The sequence below is a fragment of the Schistocerca piceifrons genome, chromosome 4, assembly GCF_021461385.2.
Source record: "Schistocerca piceifrons isolate TAMUIC-IGC-003096 chromosome 4, iqSchPice1.1, whole genome shotgun sequence".
Classification (NCBI taxonomy): Eukaryota; Metazoa; Arthropoda; class Insecta; order Orthoptera; family Acrididae; genus Schistocerca; species Schistocerca piceifrons.
In genome coordinates this window covers 419,281,713-419,302,648 of record NC_060141.1, presented here as the reverse complement: position 1 = coordinate 419,302,648, position 20,936 = coordinate 419,281,713, and the positions used below count along the sequence as shown (strand labels likewise).

Genomic DNA, 20,936 nt, shown 5'->3' with positions numbered 1-20,936 from the left:
ATGGGCTGCCAAGCACACCAATGCTAAGAAAGCCCCTGGGCCTGATGGCATTCAAAACCGTGTCCTTCAGGAGTTCACAGATAAAGCCATAGAATACCTTACACACTTAATGAATGCCATCCTGAAACACCAACACTTCCCTGACTTTGGAAGGCGGCCAAGGTCCTGATGTTCAGGAAGCCAGGGAGAGACCACTCCCTCCCACAAAATTACTGACCCATCAGTCTGCTGTGTTCGCTCAGCAAGATTGTTGAGAAGGTAATATTAAAATGTATCACTAGGCATTGCATCACCAATGACACCCTAAGACCAGAGCAATTCAGCTTTAGGAATCACCACTCGACAACACAACTACTCCTCCGCGTAGTCGAACTTATAACACATGGCTACAACATGAACAAAGCCACAGGTGCCATGTTCCTGGACATCGAAAAGGCTTTTGACCATCTCTGGCACAATGGACTCATACACAAACTAAGCGAAGCTCGTTTCCTGGACGGACTCGTACGTCTCATACACTCATATCTCACGAACAGGTGTTTGAACACTAACGTGCAGGATAAAGAATCAACACAACACGGTATCCAAGCTGGAGTAAGCCAAGGAAGCATCCTAGGGCCCATCTTGTTTAACCTGTACATTAATGACTTCTCAGCAACACAAAATACGACGTTAGCCATTTATGCGGATGACTCCACCATCCTTGTGCAAGATTGGAACCGTCGAACATCAATTCACAAATACAGACAGCACTCAGAACAGCTGAGCCTTGGTTGGAGCAATGGCGTATTAAAGTAAATGTTGACAAGTGTGAAGCAGTTCTGTTCACACATAGACTGAAACTACTGCGCAAACATCAACACTGTAGACTGATAACACTACATTCACGCCCAATATGTTTCCGAGAGAAAGTCAGATACCTTGGTGTCTGGCTGGACTGGAAACTTACATGGAGGGACCACATCGAGTACGTTGCCAACCGAGCACACGCGAGGCTCAAACAGCTCTACGCAATGCTCAACAGGAAAAGCACACTGAATAGGAGGGTGTCGAGGTCCATATACATGACACTGATTAGACCTCTGATGATGTACGCAGCTCCCATCTGGGGATATGCAGCTCCTACACGACTGCGCTGCCTGCAGACCATACAGCACAAGGTGCTACGAATCATTAGCAACACTCCACGCTACACACACACCGTGGATCTTCACTTTGAATACCGTCTTGATACCCTAAAGGATGTATTCAAAAAACAGGCCACACGACTATACAGGAACTCGAGACACTCCAACAATCCTTTCATCCTCACACTGGGAAACTACGATCACAACCATAGGTGGAAGCACAAGCGGCCAAAGACAATGCTAGCTAGGGCATAGCCACCTATGGTAAACTAACATACGCAAACAACCGACAAATGTCGGCAAGCCCCTGCATATCAGCAACACTGACTGGTAACTACCAGCTGCTACTAGAGCCGACCAACAGGCCACAGCAGGGACACCGACGAGCTCACCCACAGGCGCACAAACAATCCACCAAGATCACCTCACACTGTGCTACCGGTATATGACCTATTGGACACAAGAACGATAATAAACCTAACTGTTGCAGGTTGCTGACACTGAACGAGGACTCTACACCAGCATCCAGCGCCAGCCTCCGAGCAGCTCAAACGCACAATGTCAAGGTATCGACATGCGTGATACCCACTACTAACAAAGCCTATCCTTGCACGACCTATCACAGGCAGCAAGACAACCGCTACTGCTATTACCACCTGACCCAACTATCGCACAGGGTTTTTATCCTTGGCTCTTGCCTTGGCACTTTTTTTCCTCTGCCCATCAAACCACTACCCTTTGTTCGATTTCGACCCGATCTATCTCCAGATGAGCGCGTATTAATGGTTAACCTTAACCAGACGTACGCAAACATCACAGTACCCTCATCCTGCGACACCTCACTTTATTGAATACTAACCCTTATGCAGAGATGGCAGTAGACTTATTGTGTTGGCCATCATGCTGGTGTGGGCGTGGAGGGTCTCCACCTCTTGTAGAAAAAAGGCATTCAGTGAGTCGTGGACTAGCGCCCAGACAAGGAAGTCATGTTAGACATGTCCAAAAAAGGTATTTGTAAAATGAATAAGTGACTGTTATTTCGCGTTCAATTTATAATGCCGGGCAAGCAGATGCAGTTACGGATAGTTCTGTGACATTTGGGAGATTTTTGAGTGTTTGTTGTAGAGAAAACTGCGTGTGAAACTGTTGGCCTTTGTGATGAATTCTGCGTGGCGTGTTCAGAATGCATTTACAGAACATTTTTGGCAAGCAACTCCATTTGAAGAATCCACTGAAAAGGACCAAGTGTGAAACTCATTTCGTAGCAGAGTATTGACTGTATTGATCTTGTAATATTTTGGGTTGGTCTTAGCACATTTCTGGATGTCTAGCATGTGGTATAAACTGCATGAACTAGAAGTGGATGTGCTATCGATGTAAATGTGGGCTTGTTGACAACATAACTAAAAGACAATAAAAACATTAGTATCGATAAGTGCACGTTTAAAATGAAGGAATGAAGCATCCATTTTTGCCCATTAGTATTAGAGATTTACAGGTTTATTTTGTTACCTGAGTTATGCGGACTTTGCAAACATAAGTACGGATGATGGTTTTCTTCAACGCTGCTTTTAACATCATCTACATAGTACCATTGAATGCAGAGCAATGGGTGGTGAACGAATGCTATACTGAGGTAGATGGGCATTATTTTTGCAGCTTGCTTCACTGAGAGTTAGCGAATAATTTTTTACCACTCTGTTACACTACTACTACATGAACGGAATTCCAGAGAGTGTTTTCCAACAGGATAACACTTGCCTGCAAACCGTTTTGTAATACAAGAAGCTCTAGAGAAAGTCGAAGTATTGTCTTGGCTTGCTGCATCACCAGACCTGTTCCAGTCTAGCACGTGTGGGACATCATCAGGCAACCATTCCAGCATCATCCACTGATAGCATTCACCATTCCTCTATTGACTCACCAAGTCCAATAGGCTGGAATTCCATCCAACAAACTGACATTTGGCATCTGTACAATGCGATGCATGCACGTTTGCATGCTTGCATTCAACATTCTGGTGGTTACACTGGTTGTTAATATAACAGCATTTCACATTTGTAGTGATTATCTTGAGCTTACATTAATCTGTGATCTTGCAATTTTGATCACTTAAATATTTTACCTAGACAAATGTCTTAGCGAAATATGATAATCCTACATTAATTATTTTTTGGTGTTATGATTTTTCCCATTGGTGTATTTATGGACAATGCTGGGTCTAGTTACACCCTAGATTGCTTCGCCTGTCAGTAATATGCTTCTTTACAATATTTTCTTTCGTTGGAATTGTGCTGGATAATGATTCCCTTCATTGTTATCTGTTTGATGATTTTCTCTTCATGTATAATCCTCACATTTCTTGTCTGACATACACAAACCTTCGATAAATGTCATCAAGTCATTAACAATCAATCATACTCTACAGCAAATCTTTTACCTTGCATAAAAAAGTAATCCAATTTATTGGATCATCTAAATATTTAGACCTTGTTAAGTGCCACACTAAGTATTTCTTATAAGTTCCCCAACTATTTTTATCATCCTGTGAATCAAGAAGGTCAAGTGGCAATTTTTCTTTAGTACTAGGAGACCAAACTTCTTTTTAAATTTTTCCTGAAAATTTTTATTATGACATGAATTCTTCAGCATGAGCTGTTCTCCATCTTGCAGCATCACTGTCTAAATAACTTAATGTGACATCAATCATCCCATCTCTTGGGTACAGATTTAGTAAAATTACATAAATATGTGTGTAGTGTCTCTTCTGTTGGACATGTCTGGCAGAACTAACACCACACACTATTATGAGCCACTGGCCATGGATATCAATAGTCAGGGAATTTTTTTCCAATAGTGGGCACATAAGGGCACTGAAATTAATCAATGATACAAACTGAAAATTTGTGTCAGACCGGGACTTGAACCTGGATGCTCTAAATTTGTAGAACAGTTGCCTTAACCACTTTGGCCATTCAGATACACTTCTTGACTGTCACAAATTCCCAACTTTTCATACATCAATGCGGTGCCCCTGTTCATGTAGAAGTAACTTTTCTGTAGGCTTGACAGCCAAACATGATTTCTCCAGTGTGGATGCACACCAAGTCTAGTTTCCTCTTGAGAGAATACAGCTTGCACTGTGAGTGAGTACATGGACAGGGACACTGTGCTGGTGTATGAAAAGTTGGGAATTTGGGTTAGCTGACAAGTGTGTCTCGATGGCCATGGTAGTTAAGGCAACGGTTCTAGAGAAGCGGAACATTCAGGTTTGAGTCCTGGTCTGGTACAAATTTTCAACTTGCATCTTTGATTAATTTCAATGCCCTAATGTGGCTGTCATTGAAAAAATTTCCTTGAATATTTAGTAAATACTCTTAAGAAATACATGGGATAAAACTCCCCATCTGGCTTAAATCTTGGGAACTGTCTGGATAGACTAATTCCACTTCCCAGGTGTAATTCCTTAATCAGCTTGGAGTTCACACTCTATTCTACCTGTTTCCACATTGTAATGACATGTATCTAGAGACAGTTCAGTTTTTTCTTGTATTTCATTATCGACTGGGTCAACTACATGCTCCTCCAAACTAGCAAGTGCAGAGCCTGAAATAGTGGCTAGATCTGAATCTTTGCTTTGTTACAACGCTTGAGAGCATGCAGTTTCATTATGTATTATATTAAATTCCTGCTCAGTTAATTTTTTCAACTGTTTGTAGTACTCATTCACAACTTTAAATTGATCTTTCACTTCATTTCACACTAAACTGCAGTTTAAATATTTATTTATCTCCTCTGGAATTGTCAAAAGTTTTACCTGTAACTGTGATATGCTATTTTGTATTTCTTGCTTTCCCCATGTGCCTCATTGATATGCTATTATAGTGTGGTGTTTGATATTTTATTTAATTCTTTAATACAGTTTCAGTATTCTCTAGTGATGTATTTGTTTGTCCAAGTTTCATGTTTGTTGTTTATATACTATCAGTTATCTCCTTTAGGTCAATACTTAATGTGTGCTAAATGTCCTAAACTGTGCTGAGGCACCCTGCCCGTTTTTCTTGTCTCCACGGCCATACAATGTCTACAATAATGTGTGTTTAATAGGCCTCAGCTTAGTACTGTAACAAGGCTAGCTAAGCTGCTACAGTACACCAACAAGCTCTGGTTGCAAAATCATCTGCAATCTCCCCACATCATAAACATGAGCAGCAAAAGAAAGAAACTATTAGCAACTAACTAACTCAGCTTTTATATAGCTCACCAGAATCTTGCCGCATGTAGATGCCGACAGGAAACTTGATATATGTACAGATCATAGGACATCATTGAAAATGGGTGTGTCGTTAATGCTTGTCACCACTGTAGGTTGTCAAACTGCAACTGTGACCTGTGACTGCTGTTGCGGTTTGGTTGTGGAATTATTACAGTCAAAGCCCTCTGATGTTGTAGTCAATCTTATGACTTGTGGACTAGTTATTTTCTTCTCCATCTTAACCATAGTCTAAGTTTTTAATAGCTGTTCATTGGCTACCCAGACTTTTTCAGAATTTTTGATTTGCAGTGCATGAAATTGATTTTGCATTGCATTATAATATTGGCTGTTGATCTTTGCAACTACTGACTACAGATATGAACTCCTGAAAACCTGTGTGTACTCAGAATTCACCAACTCTCCTGAAAATTTCAAATTTTTGTTTGCTATTCTTGCTCTTTGTAAATTTTACTTACTACCAGCTTTATTTTTTCTGAGTTCTTTCACAATCACCTTATGTGATGGTCCACTGGTTCTTTACCATCACATCAGGTGGAAAATTAAAGTCTGATCAGGAGCTAAGACTTTCTATTAATCAATCTAGATTATGTTACTACTTCAGCATACTCACCAACCTCTTCTGATCAAACTTCGTTTCTCAAAGTGCTGCTTAAAGTTAAGAGTAAAATTTCAACATCTTTTTAAAAAAATAATTGTACCGTATATTGTACTCATGCTTACAACAACCACTAAATACAAAAGTACTTCTTCATTCAGAACATCACAATTATAATTATGTAACTAAGCCCAAAAACAGTCAATTTTATTTAACACATTCCAATTTAGTAAATGTATAACAAGTTTTCTCCTGTCCCTGTGACATCACAGTCATTGCCACAGCCGCTCTTCCTTTATGTGAGTATTATTCAAATGTTTTATGTTTTTTGTGTTATACTTTCTGACATGTTCCACACCCACGAGAACCATCTCATTTTTGGGGTCTATTGAATGAAAACTGAATCTAATCTAATCTATGGCTCTCATTGTGTCTCCACCTGACAACATGGAGTAAACCGCCCGAATAGCATGAACAGTGTACGTGGTACAAAGTCCAGGCTTGCAGAAATGCTGCGGCCATCCATTTCATAGTACAAGCGCATTAATAAAATGTACATCCAAACAGTGGATATCTAATTCATTATAAAAATAACCTTTCTATAGTGGCTATATCATTTGTCAGTTCAAAATATCCTTGTGCAACACATCATCCACCAAAGTGATAAGTTCATCTGCTCTGGTATTCGTGTATCACACACCTGCCCTGGCAGCTGCTACTCATCCCTCCCACATTCCTAGCCAGCATACCTGCCGCCTGCCTCTTAAACCACTAGTTATCCATCCCCAATCCATTTTCCTGCTTGCTAACTTGTGTGTGAGTGGTCCCCTGTTTTGGGCAGTTGGAACGTTCTTTCCAAATTTCATTCCATAGACTACAATAGAACTTTCGTTAGGATAGTAAAAAATTAACAATATCATGACTGCACATACTATAACTTACATGAATGAGAATTATGTTGTTTACTGCGAATATCACTTAGTGAGCATATGTAGTGACAAAAATGTCTATACATCAAGTATCTTAACAGACCTTCCATGATAGCTGATTACTAAGACTAGTTGAGCATACTTGGAGGTCCAAGGCATTGTGGTTACGTGGTCACAGTGTTGGACTGTAAAGCAGATGAACAATGTTCAAAATTCCTTGTGCCAATTTTTTTATTTATTTTTCAAACAAAAGTATCAACTGTCCTTCTGGTCATTGAAATGTTTGTTCTCTTTCTGTAGTCTTTGCAAAGGCCTCTGTATCTGTCTGCTTGTATCTGTATATGTGTGGATGGATATGTGTGTGTGTGTGTGTGTGTGCGAGTGTATACCCGTCCTTTTTTCCCCCTAAGGTAAGTCTTTCCGCTCCCGGGATTGGAATGACTCCTTACCCTCTCCCTTAAAACCCAAATCCTTTCGTCTTTCCCTCTCCTTCCCTCTTTCCTGACGAAGCAACCGTTGGTTGCGAAAGCTAGTATTTTGTGTGTATGTTTATGTGTCTATCGACGTGCCAGCGCTTTCGTTTGGAAAGTCACATCATCTTCGTTTTTAGATATAAAACATATGTTTTGATAGAGCACAGGGAAAACTGTGCGATTATGAAACTGTTATGTCGATTTGTTGCAGTTTATGTGACAGACTATTATATTTTCATCATTTCTTTGAGACTGATCACAATTACATTCATATGAACACCTACACTGGGCAAGGAGGCGTATCTCACTCGCTCATCAGGCATACAAGTTAGGTGTGTTGATAAGAGATTTCTATCATGTGACACGCATACTGTCACTAATGCCATGTATGACACACCAGATGTGTTTTCTGGTGGAGGATTCGGTTGACTTGTCGCCTTGTCATCAAACATTGGCAGTTTTTCTTCCTTATATCTCCCCGTTGCAAATGGACATTACACCACAACACAGACACAAATTAGAATACAAAGAACAGACCCATCAGTGACTGGACAGACAGTTCATAATTTTGCAAAAAAAAAAAAAAAAAAAAAGACATGATGCAACTTTGATTCAGGCTCATTTGCTTTGTAGTCCAACACCGTCACCGCTTAACCATGATGCTGTGGCTCTTCATCGCTAAATCTGAGGAGGATGCAATAGGGAGTTTCGCTCATGAGAATGATAAGGGCCTAAAGCACATAACGGTCAATTGCCAGATTGTAACATTTATTCATGCTCCTGAAATCTGTTAATCTTATGGTGAGTCAGGTTTATCTGTGCTGTAGGTCCACATTGTATATACGAAAATTCATGAAATGCTGTATCAGTGGTTTCTCTGATATTCACTTAAATGTGGGATCGACGGTGCTGTGCTTTAAGCCATTATGGATCTCAGTGCCCCATCTGTACTCTACTCAAGTGAGCATGTTGCTAGACATTACTACTCGAGTTTAATAATTTCCACAAATGCCACTTTACGTTTGGAGTTGGTTTTTACTGTGTGCCAACCGGCTTTCATGTACAGTGTAAACATGAACTATGTTGAATCTATTTTAAATGCTAACTGAAAAGTAAAGCTGTGAGGATGGGTTATGAGTCGTGCTTGGCTAGTACAGTTTGTGGTGCACTTGCCCATGAAAGGCGAAGGTTCCAAGTTTGAGTCTCTGTGCGACACACAGATTTAATCTGCCAGGAAGTTTCGTATCAGTGCACACTCCACTGCAGAGTGAAAATCTCATTCTGGGAACAGGAAAGGAAATTAGCAGGAAAAGTTAGCTGCAAAGAAACTAGGGCCTCCCTTTGACTGAGCAAGTGACAAAATCAAATAAGCGGGACTATAAGCGAACATTTAACAAGTAAGTGTACAGTTAGCACAAGTTATTGCATTGATGCAGCGTAAGAACACCTGGGAGTAAATTCGTGAACTAATACATCCATAAGAGATCTTGTGCATCTGTCCGAAAACTCCCACTAACAAAAGTGTAAAATAGATAGTTGCAAAAGCTTACACAATATTGTATTATTGTGCTTAATTATGAACAAAGCAACAAAATTCCACGAAAAAAAAAAAGATTTTTTTTGTGTCAGATAAGTTATGCACATTATTATTATTATTCTTTCCTTTCTCAAACGTTATGTCTAGTTAAAAATGGAAAGTGATGCAGACCTTGATCAAGCGTGACTTCCTTTTAACTGCACGGTATATGTTACATTGCATTTAGGAACTTTCGTGTAATTGAACATGTATCAATAATTACAGATTTCTGTAGTTGTATATCTAAGTTTGGTTGTAGCTGTATTGCGTTGATGTACTGGTGGATATTGTGTGGTATGACTCCTGTAGTTGATGGTATAATTGGTATAATGTCAACTTTATCCTGATGCCACATGTCCTTGACTTCCTCAGCCAGTTGGATGTATTTTTCAATTTTTCTCCTGTTTTCTTCTGTATATTTGTTGTATTGGGTATGGATATTTCGATTAGTTGTGTTAATTTCTTCTTTTGGTGAGTATGATGTCAGGTTTGTTATGTGGTGTTGTGTTATCTGTTATAATGGTTCTGTTCCAGTATAATTTGTATTCATCATTCTCCAGTATATTTTGTGGTGCACACTTGTATGTGGAACGTGTTGTTTTATTAGTTTATGTTGTATGGCAAGTTGTTGATGTATTATTTTTGCTACATTGTCATGTCTTCTGGGGTATTCTGTATTTGCTAGTATTGTACATCCACTTGTGATGTGATCTACTGTTTCTATTTGTTGTTTGCAAAGTCGGCATTATCTGTTGTGGTATTGGAATCTTTAATAGTATGCTTGCTGTAATATCTGGTGTTTATTGTTTGATCCTGTATTGCAATCATGAATCATTCCATCTCACTGTATATATTGCCTTTTCTTAGCCATGTGTTGGATGCGTCTTGATCGATGTGTGGCTGTGTTAGATGATACGGGTGCTTGCCATGTAGTGTTTTCTTTTTCCAATTAACTTTCTTCGTATCTGTTGATGTTATGTGATCTAAAGGGTTGTAGAAGTGGTTATGAAATTGCAATGGTGTAGGTGATGTATTTATATGAGTGATTGCTTTGCGTATTTTGCTAGTTTCTGCTCGTTCTATAAAGAATTTTCTTAAATTGTCTACCTGTCCATAATGTTTTTATGTTGATAAATCCCCTTCCTCTTTCCTTTCTGCTTAATGTGAATCTTTCTGTTGCTGAATGTATGTGATGTATTCTATATTTGTGGCATTGTGATCACGTATGTGTATTGAGTGCTTGTAGGTCTGTGTTACTCCATTTCACTACCCCAAACGAGTAGGTCAATATTGGTATAGCATAAGTATTTATAGCTTTTGTCTTGTTTCTTGCTGTCACTTCTGTTTTTGGTATTTTTGTTAGTCTTTGTCTATATTTCTCTTTTAGTTCTTCTTTAATATTTGTGTTATCTATTCCTATTTTATGTCTGTGTCCTAGATATTTATAGGCGTCTGTTTTCTCCATCGCTTCTATGCAGTCGCTGTGGTTATCCAATATGTAATCTTCTTGTTTAGTGTGTTTTCCCTTGATTATGCTATTTTCCTTACATTTGTCTGTTCCAAAAGCCATATTTATATCATTGCTGAATACTTCTGTTATCTTTAGTAATTGGTTGAGTTAATTTGTTGCTGGCAGTAGTTTTAGATCATCCATGTATAGCAAATGTGTTATTTTGTGTGGGTATGTTCCAGTAATATTATATCCATAATTTGTATTATTTAGTATGTTGGATAGTGGGTTCAGAGCAAGGCAGAACCGGAAAGGACTTAATGAGTCTCCTTGGTATATTCCATGCTTAATCTGTATTGGCTGTGATGTGATATTATTTGAATTTGTTTGGATATTAAGTGTGGTTTTCCAATTTTTCATTACTATGTTTAGTAACTGTATTAATTTAGGATCTACTTTGTATATTTCCAATATCTGTAGTAACCATGAGTGGGGTACACTATCAAAAACTTTTTGGTAATCAATGTATGCGTAGTGCAGCGACCGTTGTTTAGTTTTAGCTTGATATGTCACCTCTGTATCTATTATCAGTTGCTCTTTACAGCCTCGTGCTCCTTTGCAGCAGCCTTTTTGTTCTTCATTTATAATTTTGTTCTGTGTTGTATGTGTCATTAATTTCTGTGTAATGACCGAAGTTAATATTTTGTATATTGTTGGTAGGCATGTTATGGGGCAATATTTTGCTGGGTTTGCTGTGTCTGCTTGATCTTTAGGTTTCAGATAAGTTATTCCTTGTGTAAGTGTATCGTGGACTGTGTATGGGTCTGCAGTGTAATTGTTAAATAATTTAGTTAGATGTGAATGTGTTGAGGTGAACTTCTTTAGCCAGAAATTTGCTATTTTATCTTTTCCAGGGGCTTTCCAACTGTGCGTTGAATTAATTCCTCGGGTGACTTCATGTTGCAAAATTATCACTTCAGGCATTTGTGGTATCATCTTGTATGAGTCTGTTTCTGCTTGTATCCACCGTGCATGTCTGTTATGTTGTACCGGGTTTGACCATATGTTGCTCCAGAAGTGTTCCATGTCTGTTATGTTTGGTGGATTGTCTGTTTTAATGTGTGTGTTATCTATTGTCTGGTAAAATTTCTTTTGGTTTGTGTTGGATGTTTGGTTTTGTTTCCTTCTATTTTCACTTTTTTTGTATCTCTTAAGTCGTTTGGCCAATGGTTGTAATTTCTGCTTCTTTTCATCTAATTGCTCTATCGCTTCTTGTGAGATTTTACCTAACCTTTTTCGTTTTTTATCTGATATTTCATTTCTTATAAATTGTGTTAGCTGTCCGATGTCCTTTCTCAGTTTTTCTATTCTGATCTGTAGCCTGTGTTGCCATGCTGGTTTTGTGGGTTTCTTCTGTGTGTTGGTTGGTTCTGATCTCTGCCTAGTGTGTATATTTAGTGTAGTGAGTGCTCCTACATAAACCAGTAGTTGTAACTCTTCCATAGTTGTGTTTTCATTTATTTTGTTGTGTATGATTGTGTTTATAGTTGTTATTGTTGTTTCGACTTGTCGGTTATTTGGTGGTCTATGCAAGAATGGTCTAATATCTGTATTTGTGTCTTTGTATTCTATATATGTCAACTGAAATTTTTCTTCTATATCTAACATGTGTGTCACTTCACGTTCTATTTGTGCTTGTTCTGGTGGCTGTCTTAAGATTTCGTTTTCCTCTGATTGTTTAATTGATGCGTGTTGTTCTTTGTTTGTTTGCTCTGGGATGTTTGAGTCCATTACTGTATTTTCTTCTTCTTCTTCTTCTTCTTCTGATTGCTCATTATTTTGCTCCAGTATTTGTTGTACTTGTTGTTTGATGTTTTCTAATTCTGGCTGGGGTATACTGTTATTTCTGATTATTACACGGATCTGATCAGCTAGTTATTGTTCTGTTAAAAATTTTAATTCTGGGTATCTGGTAATAAATGTTGTGTATACTTGTGATCTGCATCCAGTTGTGTTGGTTCCTAAGTTTGTTGCTTGGTAATAACAGAACATGAGGTGTCGGTTAGCTTCATCTGACCATCTCATCCTCTGTCTTTGTTTTCCTTCTAGAGTGGTTGCAGGAAGCATGTCCTGCAAAACACCTCTATTTGGATTTAAATCATTTTCCATGTGGCTAGCAGTGTCGTTACCATTGTGGATGGGCATAGGGTTCAAGCGTCGTCCCCAACCATGACAGCGCTTGTCCGAGGCTTCATTAGTTCTGTCCTGAACCAACTAATCACACTACAAGGGGGGTTAGCCCTATTACTGGTTTGTTCTTTTCATCGCCTTTTATGACTGGCAGAACATACTGAAGGCCTATTCTTTTCCCGAGCCTCCACGGGGTTTATTATTATTATTATTATTATTATTATTATTATTGTTATTATTATTATTCCTGTTGTAGTTGTTATTGGAAGTGACTGTAGTTGTATAAACTATTACACAGCAGACGCTATTTCACACTCTCATATTTTACTGAATCTAAAAATTTGGGAACACCCAGAATGTATACTCACGAGCCAAACTGTCTCTGGAACAAATGTAGTCTTCTTCTACCAAACCTTAAAATTTCCCTGTATCAAAACAGGCCAATAGTTACAAAAAACAAAAATAATTTCTATTTTTAAGTGTAATATAGTTGATATGGTAAAGCTCAAGAGATATGTATTGTACAATACAGATTTGTGCAAATGTGAAATGTTTTCAGGGGATTACAGGAACTCAAATGAAAATGCCACATATTATTTTATAATGCATGTAATAATGTACATATAAGTTTTCCACTGTTACAATAAGTAAATAGCAACAATTTACAACATATAACAATGTATTATAATAATTAACATGGGCCTCTTTCAAACGTAGCATCTGTAAAATGCTCCATTTCTCACAATCAGAAATCATACAAACAAGCAGCAGTAATGCACTGCCGAGCTGAAGGGATTTGATTACCCTTCCTTATTTACAAGAGAAAAAGAAAAGATGCAACAGCAAATAATACATAATCCAAGTTTTCGTGGTGACTGCCTTTCAAAATGTCTGCCTTATCACTATTCCAAAATGTGCTGACGCTGTATTTTGGACATAGCATACATATTAGTATACTGAAGGTTGACAAAACACTTAGCTATTATAATGATGCTCTAGTTAAGAGCTAAAAGTTTTACATAAGCAACATTTTATTTTGCAGAAGTAAAGTTGCAGTTAACTGTGCTTTTGAGTAAATTTATGAGATACTCAGAGAGTGTATTTCCACTGCAGGTTTACTTTCTCTTTGTAGAACAAAGATATGGACAAGAAAATATTTATCATTTAAAAGTCTAAATTTAAAGGCTGATAAAATGGAACTGCACTGTTCAAAGAAAATTAGCCATTAAGGCATTAATAGATAATGTGGAATGCTTTTGAACAGGTAATAAATAGCTTCAGTAATTTTTTAATGTGCAAGCAAACTTCTCATAACTCCCAGTCACAGAGAAAAAAGTCTAACAAAAACACTCATGCTTCCTTAACACCTAATAGGAAAGTTTTTTCCCATAAGACTGTTAAAATAGGAGAACAAGAAGCTTTTTGTGAGGACAGAGATGTCAAAACTTCTTGCTACAGACAATCTAAAACCATTAATTAACTACTCTTTTCACACAAAGAGTCAAGTGAAGTTTTTGAGTATTGCCTATATGTTCAGTTACACATTTGAGTAAATGATTTCCACATACAGAGAAGGAAGGTAAAAAATGTGACCAATACATCTGAGATTATATATATCTGATAGAATCATTACTGAAGCTCACAACTCCTTGATGTGGACTGCTGAAGAAATTTAACTCAATCCCAACTCACAGATAAAAAAATTGACCTTATCAAATAATCTGCTACTATCTTTGGCATGTCAGCACTTCTTGGAAAATCTGAGTAGAAAAAATATTACTTCTAAAAAATGAACAATTCATAAGAACAAACTGAAGCACCATAGCAATATTGTTATTATGTCAGTTTTTTAAAATTTCTTCTGAATTCTATTAAACCTAAAATTTATTTGCTAATAATAGCAACCTGCATTTAAAATAATGTAAGAATTATTTACAAAGTAAATCATTCTATAATTAAAAATGCACTGATTAACACTTCAGCAGTCCTTCACTTTATTCAATCAGCAAATATAATTGAAAACAATTTATATATTACTTTAACATTATTTTCAGTCATTGCACATTTTAAGACCATTTACACTATGTTCTTAAACACCAGGAAGATTCTGGCATCATAAGTCACTGTTACTATTTTATCCTCTTTTTTTCCTTAACTCATCTCTTCCACTTTCTGCACAATATGAATAAATGCAAATATGTTCTCTCTGCCAAACAGCAGTATTCTGCATGGACTTCGTCAGTCTTGCATCTGAAACTGAACAAAGAAAGCTGCAATTAATAATTTCACAAATTAACTATGTTACATTCACAGATGAACACAGTGCTGGTATCAGGATTAGGGTCTCAATATGTTTGTAATTTATTAACTGATAAATTACAAGATAAAATATTTTTAGAGCTATGGAACATTCATTACTCAGATACTAGAAATCTTTTATTACACTAAAATTATTTTTTATTGCTTCTGTATGATAACAGTAAGTAATGTTACATTTTAAACTTCAGCAGGCTTGACAAGTCTCTTAGTCCTTGCATAGCTTCTGCAATACACATGCATTTGAGGTTGCTTATTGTAGTCAGGTGTTGGTCTCCCTCTACAATTTTTACCCCTCACTTACTTCCATAACAAAATTGATTATTCTTTCATGATCACAATATGTTCTACGAACCAATCATTCCTTTTACCCAAGTTATGCCATTCATTTCTCTTCTCTTTAATTTAATTCGGAACCTCATTAGTTGACTCTTCCATCTTCAGAATTCTCCTATAGCACCACATTTCAAAAGCTTCTATTCTCTTTTTGTCTGAACTATTAAACACCCATGCTTCACTTCCACATAAGGCTACACTCCAGAAAAATACCTTCAGGAAAGAAAATACTTCCTAGTACTTAAATCCATAGTAAATAACAACTTTTTTTTAGAAATTCTTTCCTTGATATTGCTAGTCTGCATTTAATACCCTCAACTTCAGGCACTGTGAGTTATTTTACTGCCCAAATAACAAAACTCCTTTATTTTCAGTGTCTCATTTCCTATTCAGCTGATTTAATTTAATTACATGCCATTATCCTTGTTTTACTTTTGTTGTTGTTCATTTTATAACCTCTTTTCAAGACACTATTTACTGCCTTCAATTGCTCTTCCAAATTCTCCACTGTCTGACAGAATTACTATGTCACTGATAGACCTCAAGGTTTTAATTTCTTGTCCATAAACTTCAATTCCCTTTCCAAATTTCTCCTCTTTTTCCTTCATAGCTAACTCAGTGCACAGATTAAACAACATCTGGGATAGGCTACAACACTGTGTTATTCTTTCCAACTATGGCTTATCTTTCATCTTTTTCATCTCCCATTATTGCAGTCTGGTTTCTGTATAAGTCATGGAAACCTTATGTTTCCCATGTTTTATTCCTGCTATCTTCATACTTTCACAGAGAATATTCCAGTCAAATTGTCAAAAGCTCTCTCTGAATCTACAAATGCAATAAACATATGGTTGTCTTTGGTCAACCGATCTTCCCAAACACAGCTATCATCATCTATTGAGCATCTTCACCTTCTCAGTCAGTGTCTTGGGTACACTTCTCTCAAGGTGTTGCAAATTTGGACATTCATACTCTGTCATATGTTTCTTCTACGTCTAGGAAGTCAAGTGTGATGCTTTTATCCTTTTCGATACATTTTCCAAGTAGTATTCATCTTGTGAAGATCAGATCAGTTGTACCCTGTTTTTCCTTAACTCATACATTTCTTCTTCCAGGAGCAGTTGAATTATACCTTGAATCCCCTTTTCTATGTTCTCCAAACATATTAATCCATGTGAAAGCAATGTTACATCTCTGTAAGTTACCTATTACCTTTTTTGAATAGTGGTCTAAATACACATTTCATCCCGTCATCAGGAATCTTGTTCTCTCTCCCAATTACATGTAACGTACGGTACAGTCAATAGATTCCATATGTTCAAGCCACCTTGATATATCTGTATTTGATCTGTATTTGATTCAGCAGCCCCACTAGATTTTCTCTGCTCACAGTTTTCAAACCTTGCACTACTTCCAACCAAAATAGTGGTGGTTATTCTTTGTCACTTCCTTTCTTCTCAAACACCCACTCTGCATTTCTATATCATTCATGTTGTTTTTCACATCTCTATTCTTGAGTTGGTTAAATACAGTAGAACTCCAATTTTTGAAACACCAACTATCCGGATCACCAATTGTCTGGATCACTTTGAAGTAAAAGAAGTTTGTTCTGTATGGCTACAAAGACGGTGAGTGGTAAGCAGTTAGCTGAGATGTTTGGTGTGAGAGCATCAACAATTTCAGAAAAAAAGCCATCAATTTTAAATTTTGCGTCTGTCCATGTGAATGAAGATGGGCATTTGTTGAGAAAAGTTGTGAAAATAAGCAAAAAACAAACAGGTCATATTGAAGAGGTTTTTGCAGCAGCCAGCATTAAGAAACACTCTTTCAGGGCCAATTATTTGCAAAAAGGCAAACTTTTAGCTGAGAAAATTGACAGTTTGTCTTCATTTAAAGTGAGCAACACGGAATTTCAAGGCAAGGCACAGTGTCGTGAGTTGCACTTAACCCTTTCGTGAGCCGTGGGAAACATGCTTCCCACTACAATGAACTCGCTCCTAGTCCCATGGGATTCACAGTTCCCACCTCTGTACTGTGCTACCACCTAGTGAACAGTATAGGGTACTACTTCCAATCGAAATTTCCCGCCGTTTTTGCTGTACCTTCACGCAGAGGCATTGCATAGCTAAGTGTTGCTCTGTAGAGGAGCCTTTCAGTGCTGTTCGCATGACATTTTGTGATTTTTTTCCTCAAAGCTATAGTATAAGGTACATACTTTTGATTTACCCAAATTTATGAAGGAAAACATAAAATTGGAATGAGGAGAATTCCAGTTTGAAATAAAAGGAGCCATTTCTGCAGTAAAATGGATTGATAACCGTCCAGTCACTTTCCTGTCCTCAGTTCATGACCCATGAGAAACAGCCACAGTGAAAAGGAAAAACAAGGATGGTACTAGTACAGAGATTTCTTGTCCTGAAGTTGTGGCAGAATACAACAAAATAATGGGTGGTGTCGATAAGTTTGATCAATTACAAAGAAAGGTATGCTATTGGCAGACATTCTGTAAAATGGTGGCACAGAATAATTTATTTCCTGGTGGACGTTGCTGCAGTGAACAGTTTTATCTTGTGGAAAATAAGTAAAAGAGAAAGTGGACAGCACAATCAGCTCACATACAGGATCCATCTAGCTAGATAATTGAGCGCTGGCTTCTCATCCAAAAAAAGGCTTGGACAAAAACCTGTCTTTCTGGCAAAAAGGGGTAAAGTACCTGAAGATTTTCATCATGTGGCTGTAGGGGAGCATCAACCCATTTTAGGAGAAACCTACTGGACGTGCTGTCATTGTAGTATCAAAGCTGCGGAAAAGAGCACTCGCTGTGTTTGTACATATTGTCAAATATCACTTTGAATAGATCCATGTTTCAGAAAATTTCATGGCAAGTAATTGTGAACAATCATTGTAACAAGAGAAGTAAATTTCTCAAATAAATATGACATATATTGAAAAAGTTGTTTTTGTCATTTAACTCCAAGGAAGGGCAGTGGGAAGAATAATTCCCACCTTGTTGTGTGACCTCACTTTCACAGTTGGAGCAAATTTGATATTTTGTATGATAAATATACATATCTGTTAACTACTATCTGCTCTCCATTCATAAAAAAAAAACTGCTCAATAATTTTGCCCACGAAAGGGTTAAATGGTGTAAAAGTATCGTCAGATCAAAAATCAGCAGAGAATGCTACTGAAAATTTCAAAATTGAATCAGAAGCTAATGACCTTGAATTTTTATTAAATGCAGATAAGATGGGCCTTATTTGGAAGACAGCCTGAAACAACTTTAGTGTTTAAAACTGAAACTAGTGCTCCTGGCCATATGGTTGGTTACGGCCATGTTACTGTGCTAACTTTATGGGAAACCACAAAATACCCCTTCTGTTGATATCAAACTCTGAAAGCCCTGGTTTTTCAAAAATGTGAAACTTCCCATCTTTTACAAGAATCAGCCAAAGACCTGGATGACTGCTACTTTATTTTGTGAATGGTAGGAGTAAATTTTTATAATTGAAGTAAAATATACCAAAAGGCAACAGGGAAAGAAGGCAGTAAAGTGATGTTAATTCTGGGCAGTTCCCCTGCAGAAAGCCGCCTTCCTGGTAGAAAAGATGGACACTTTAAAGCACACTTCCTGCCAAAGAATGTAACGAGTTTGCAGCAGCCAATGGACCAGACAGTTATCGAAGCTATGAAGAAACATTACAGAAGACAACTTTTTGAAAGCTTTTGACAGAACATGAAAATGATGAAGGTTTTGTAGCTCATCAACAAAAAATGAATTTAAAAGACTGCTCTTACACGGTGGTAGAAACATGAAATTTGGTGAAGACAACTACATTAAAAAGAGATTGGAATAAATTGAAAGGGATTTCAGTCAAAGATGAGGTATGGAAAGACAAAGATGAGAAGAAGTAGTGTGAAAAGGAAGAGGAAGAAATATCACTTGAGGACATACGAAAATCCTTCTGAAAATTCCTGGACATTCCGACTGCAGAGCAGAAGATATAGGCAAGTGGCTTGTTCACAATTCTTTGGACCCTGGATTCCACATTCTCAGTGATAATGAAATCATTCAAAGTGTAGGGGAAGAAACTTATAGCCAGGAGGATGACATTGTCATTGCACCAGATGCAGGACTGCCACCTGGTGGGGAATTTGCATGTCTTGATACTGTGTTAACATGGATGGAGCTGCAGCTTGAGTTTCACAATACACAGCTGCTCACTGTGAGCATATGCGAGACCTGGCTGCAAGAAAAAGATTGAAGACAACAAAACAACTGAATCTGACTGATACATTCAAGAACTAACACTGTTTATAAGTACAGTACTGCACAAAATTTGAAAGACATTGTTTTGCAGTCATAAAATTAATATTACAGTAGTATGTATGCACAAATTTAGTTTTTAAAGAAATGATCCATTTTAATGATTCTTCCAGTTACCCAGATACTAGAGTGTCCATACTGGGTCCAGTTCCAAGTCATCCAAATAACTGGAGTTCAGAGTCAGGTGTAGACTTATTACAGGGATGCTTTTCCGATGTTTTGAAATATGCCAAAATGAGACCTCCATCCAAGAATGGGTCAAGGGAATACAATGGAAACTATCACCCTATTTCTATTCTTCCAGTCCTATCAAAAGTGTTACAGAAAGTAGAATGACATTACTATATGTAACCAATTTGAATTTCAACCAGGAAAAAAACTTTCTGGATGAAGTGAATAACTTTCTTGGAAAGATAAGCAAATCATTGGATCAAAGAAGTAAAGTTGCAGGTATCTTGGTTGGCAACACTGCACCGACGGGGACTCTGAGTATTTGCTGCAATAAATAATTATAAAAAGCGTTGTTATTAAGATATTTTTAAATGTTTACAGTTGTTATAAATATAATCTAAGTGTTGATAAATTAATGAAAGTGTTAGTGAAGTATAAAGTAAGATTAAACGAGGTAAGAAGCGTATTTTTCTTCTCGCGCCTGTAGCACGAATCCTAGGCCTAATTTCACGCACGCGAATCGTAAGTAAGCAATGAATTAAACTTATAGGCAAACGTTTCCAGTTAGTATAAATATAATATAGGTGTTGTTACATTAGTGGAAGTGTTAGTGAAGTGTTAAAGAAGATTAAACAGGGAAGAAGTTTATTTTCCTTCTCGTGCCTATAGCATGGATTTTAGGCTTAATTTCACGCGCGCGTATTAGAAGTAAACAGTGACTTAAACTTATATGTAAAAGTTTTTTTATTCAGTACTCTTTCAATTTATTTATATCTGCCTGAATAGTTTATAGGGCCCTTTGTTTACGTTTTAGTCAGTACTTAAATCAGTTTATATGATTTCTGTTTTTACCATGAGTGAGAAGTGTGTGACATGGTTGGTTGGTTGGTTGGTTGGTTTGGAGGAGACCAGACAGCATGGTCATCGGTCTCATCAGATTAGGGAAGGATGGGGAAGGAAGTCGGCCGTGCCCTTTCAGAGAAACCATCCCGGCATTTGCCTGGAGTGATTTAGGGAAATCATGGAAAACCTAAATCAGGATGGCCGGACGCGGGATTGAACCGTCGTCCTTCCAGTGTGACATGCCATAGGATCGTTAGTTCCGGGGTGTGGTGTGATGGGTGCTGTAGTTTCTTCCATTGGGGTGAATGTAGTGGAGTGGGAAATGG

General features: G+C 37.5%; 1 protein-coding gene across 1 annotated transcript in view; it reads right to left on the bottom strand.

Moving 5' to 3' along the window:
• Positions 1 to 13,209: 13,209 nt before the first annotated feature.
• LOC124794871 (gamma-soluble NSF attachment protein-like) overlaps positions 13,210 to 20,936 on the bottom strand; it is a 133,436-nt gene continuing 125,709 nt past the window's right edge. Inside the window, exon 10 of the mRNA XM_047258551.1 lies at positions 13,210 to 14,872. The gene's annotated coding sequence lies outside the window, so the exon portion shown is untranslated. The remainder of the gene's footprint in view (positions 14,873 to 20,936) is intronic.